We start from the raw sequence: 4,779 nt of genomic DNA, 5'->3' as shown, positions 1-4,779 counted from the left end.
TCATTTTTCTACCTTCCTCTTCTCCCTTCTATCTGTTCATTTGTCCGTCTCCTATCTCTGTCTACCTCCTACACCTCCTTCTATCTACACCTATCTCCTCCTTCCCCCTAACTGTCTGTTCACCATACTCCCTTCTCTCTCTAGGTTATCACACATACTCCAATAGGAGGCTGATGGTTCTTACCCCCATTGTATTTCTTTCCAGATTGCAACTAGTATGTGTATCAAATTTGACTGAATTCGTTTTACAGCTTTAGGACGAGCTTTTTACCAGTGGGTTTGCTTGAATACGCACATGTCAAAGATATTTCACACATATGCAACATATTTCACGCGTATTTGTACAAATATTTCACCAGCATGTCTAGCGAATTTCGTCCTGTAGCTCCATTTCCACGCAGCTTAATGTTTGTGATGTCGTATCCCCTGAACAATGTGCTGCACAATGATACATTTCTATAGATGCCTTCTGCAAAATGTATTGCAAGTAGAGTTAGTGTAAACAACTAATAAATTAAAATGTCACACATGATGCGGCATTCTCACGCATCTACGCGTTTATGACGTAATATCTCCTAAACTATGTATCGTAAAATAATATATTTTTGTAGGTACATTGAGCAGCAAATGTAGGTATTGTATTAGAAAAATGTTGCGAATAGAGATAGTTGGGAAGAAGTTATAAACTTAGACGTCTTGCCTGACGCAGTAGTTTTCCACGCATCCAGAGTTTATGCGACGTCTTATCTCCTGATCTAAGTGTCGTAAAATGATGTAATTTTTCTAGCACATTTAGTGGTGTATGTGAACACTGCAAAATGCGTCGCGGATATAGTTGCTAGTAAAGATGTAATAAATTAAGACGTCATGCTTCAAGTGACAGTCTTACTGCTTGAACAGCGAAACTGTAGTGAACGACAAACATTTTTCGTTTCATCCTTTTGTGGGTGTCGTCAGGGAGGATGAGTTTTGTAAAGGTTTGAAATTATGTGTAAAGTTCGTTGCAAGTCTGTAATTGTTCTCATTCTTAAACCCTGGCTGACTAAGGCATGGGTATTCCTCTCGTCATGGGCTACACTGCTTTTTCACCCTCGCCCCAACCCCTTTAGTAGGTAAAAGGTCTTTGCCCCACAGCGCATCAAATTCCCATTTTCAATGAGGTTCGTCTGATATGCACGTAGAAGAAGACCTTGCAGAGCATCAACTGCTGGTGCAACGACTGCCAGGTGACCCTTAACGTAATTAAATGTAACGTATTGCGTATCAGTGAGGGGGAAGATCCGCTACTGCTTGATTACACTATAGATGGTAACTCACTAGAAACAGTTAAAACCATTAAACATCTAGGAGGAACAGCGCAATGCAGCTTAAAGCGGAATGACCACATAAAGCTAATTGTAGGAAAAGTAATAAATGCAAGAGTTAGATTCGTTGGGTGATTTCTTAGTAAGAGGTTTGCAAAAAAATACTAGTCTGACTCATTATTCAGTACTGTAAGCCTTACCAAGTTGGAATAATAAAAGAGATAAGGTCCAACGCTCCAACATACGCCTCACAAAATGACCGAGACGATAAAATCAGAGCAATTAGAGCCCGTGTGTAGATTTACTGCCAGTATTTCTTCCTACACACTGTTCGCGATGAAAGAGGGAGAGGACTGACGAGGGTTGAGAAGTGGAGGGCGGCGTCTATTGCATTTAATCCAGGTTAATGGCGCGCAGGCTCGTAATTGTTAAGTGTGTGACCCACCTGGACACATCTTACCATTCAGATATTACTCCACAATCAGAATTTGAATTGAATGCCGCTGAAGTGAATATCACTTCTTATTTTAGTACCCTCAGCACAGCAGATGAGTTTAGCGTGGCATGGTTGTACTGTCATTCAGTGAGCATAAAAGACCTTGCCGACTGTAAAACCACGTTTGTGTCTGGGTTCAGAACTTGTTAATATAGCAAAGATGTTACCACGTTCTTAATCGGAATAAAATCTGCAGGCAACGAAGGAAGCACGCCGAATTTAAAATGACACAAAATCTCCAAGATTGGCGATATTTTACTGAAGTTCGAAATTTAGCCCGGACTTCAATGCGAGACGCTTTTAATACTTATCACAAAGAAACTTTGTCTCGAAATCTGACAGTAAATATGAAGAGATTCTGGTCGTATATAAACTACACCAGCGGCAAGACACAATCAATCCCTTCACTGTGAGACGCCAACGGTAATATAATCTATGACAGCGCCACTAAATCAGAATTTTTAAGTACATTCTCAGAAATTCCTCCGCCAAAGAGAAGTAAATATTCCAGAATTCGAATCGAGAACAACTACCTCTATGAGTAGCTTTGATGTAGATATTCTTGGGCTAGCGAAGCAGGTTCAAGTATGTAATAAAGGCAAGTCTCCCAGTCCAGACAGCATATCAAGTAGGTTCCCTTCAGTGTATGGCGATACAGAAGCCCCATATTTATTAATGAAAAATGGTTCAAATGGCCCTGAGCACTATGGGACTTAACTTCTCAGGTCATCAGGCCCCTAGAACTTAGAACTACTTAAACCTAACTAACCTAAGAACATCACACACATCCATGCCTGAGGCAGGATTCGAACCTACGACCGTAGCGGTGGCGCGGTTCCAGACTCTACCGCCTAGAACCGCTCGGCCACCACAGCCGGCTTATTAATCACGTACAAGCGCTCGCTTGACGAAAGATCGGTACCAAAAGAATGGAAAGTCGCAAAGGTCACACCAAGACTCAAGAAAGGAAATACGCGTAATCCGCTTAATTACAAACGCATATCACTAACGTTGATATGCAGCAAGAGTTTGGAACATATACTGTAATCGAGCATTATGGATTACTTCGAAGGTAACGGTCTATTGGCACACAGCACGGATTCAGAAAATATCGTTCTTGTGAAACACAACTGACAATCTATTCACACGAGGTAATGAGTGTAATCGATAGGGAATTTCAAATTGATTCCATATTTATACATTTCCAGGAAGTTTTTGACACATTTACTTACAAATTGCGTGTAACATCGAGTATCGGCTTAGCTGTGCGAACAGATCCGAGATTTCCTATGAGAAAGGTCATAGTACGTAGTAAATCTACGGAAAATCCTTGAGTAAAACAGAAGTCATATCCGACGTTCCCCAAGGATGTGTTACTGGACCCCTGTTGTACCTAAAGTACATAAACGATTCTGGAGATAATCTGAGCAGACGACTTACACTACTGGCTATTAAAATTGCTACACCACGAAGATGACGTGCTACAGACGCGAAATTTAACCGACAGGAGGAAGATGCTGTGATTTGCAAATGATTAGCTTTTCATAGCATTCGTAAAAGGTTGGAGCCGGTGGCGACACCTACAACGTGCTGACATGAGGAAAGTTTCCAAACGATTTCTCATACACAAACAGCAATTGACAGGCGTTGCCTGGTGAAACGTTGTTGTGATGCCTCGTGTAAGGAGCAGAAATGCGTACTATCACGTTTCCGACTTTGATAAAGGTCGGATTGTAGCCCATCGCGATTGCGATTTATCGTATCGCGACATTGCTGCTCGCTTTGGTCGAGATCCAGTGACTGTTAGCAGAATATGGAATCGGTGGGTTCAGGAGGGTAATACGGTACGCCGTGCTGGATCCCAACGGCCTCGTATCACTATGTGTCGAGATGACTGGCATCTTATCCCCATAGCTGTAACAGATCGTGCAGCCACGTCTCGATCCCTGAGTCAGCAGATGGGGACGTTTGCAAGACAACAACCATCTGCACGAACAGTTCGACGACGCTTGCAGGAGCATGGACTATCAGCTAGGAGACCATGGCTGCGGTTACCCTTGACGCTGTATCACAGACAGGAGTGCCTGCGATGGTGCACTCAACGCCGAACCTGGGTGCACGAATGACAAAACGTCATTTTTTCGGATGAATCCAGGTGCTGTTTACAGGATAATGATGATCTCATCCGTGTTTGGCGACATCGCGGTGAACGCACATTGGAAGCGTGTATTCGTCATCGCCATACTGGCGCATCACCCGGCGTGATGGTATGGGGCGCCATTGGTTACACGTCTCAGTCACCTCTTGTTCCCGTTGACGGCACTTTGAAGAGTGGACGCTACATTTCAGATATGTTACGACCCGTGGGTCTACCCTTCCCTCGGTCCCTGCGAAACCCTACATTTCAGCAGGATAATGCAATAATGTTGTAGGTCCTGTACGGGCCTATCTGGATACAGGAAAGTTCGATTTCTGTCCTGGCCAGCACATTCTCCAGATATCTCACCAATTGAAAACGTCTGGTCAATGGTGGCCGAGCAACTGGCTCGTCACAATACGCCGGTCACTACTCTTGATGAACTGTGGTATCGTGTTGAAGCTGCATGGGCAGCTGTACCGGTACTCCCCATCCAAGTTCTGTTTGACTCAGTGCTCAGGCGTATCGAGGCCGTTATTACTGCCAGAGGTGGTTTGTTCTGGGTACTGATTTCTCAGGATCTATGCACTCAATCTGCGTGAAAATGTAATCACATGTGAGTTCTAGTATAATATATTTGTCCAATGAATACCAGTTTATCATCTGCATTTCTTCTTGGTGTTGCAATTTTAATGGCCAGTAGTGTAGATTGTTTGCAAGTGATGCTGTCATTTACCGTCTGGTAAAGCCATCAGATCAAAACCAATTGCCAAATAACTTAGACACGATATCTGAATTGTGCATTAAGTGGTAATTGTGTCTCAATAAGGAAAAGTGTGAGG

This window comes from Schistocerca piceifrons, chromosome 1, assembly GCF_021461385.2.
Source record: "Schistocerca piceifrons isolate TAMUIC-IGC-003096 chromosome 1, iqSchPice1.1, whole genome shotgun sequence".
In the NCBI taxonomy this organism is placed as follows: domain Eukaryota; kingdom Metazoa; phylum Arthropoda; class Insecta; order Orthoptera; family Acrididae; genus Schistocerca; species Schistocerca piceifrons.
The sequence above is the reverse complement of the archived record's forward strand: the minus strand, read 5'-3'. Positions refer to the sequence as shown.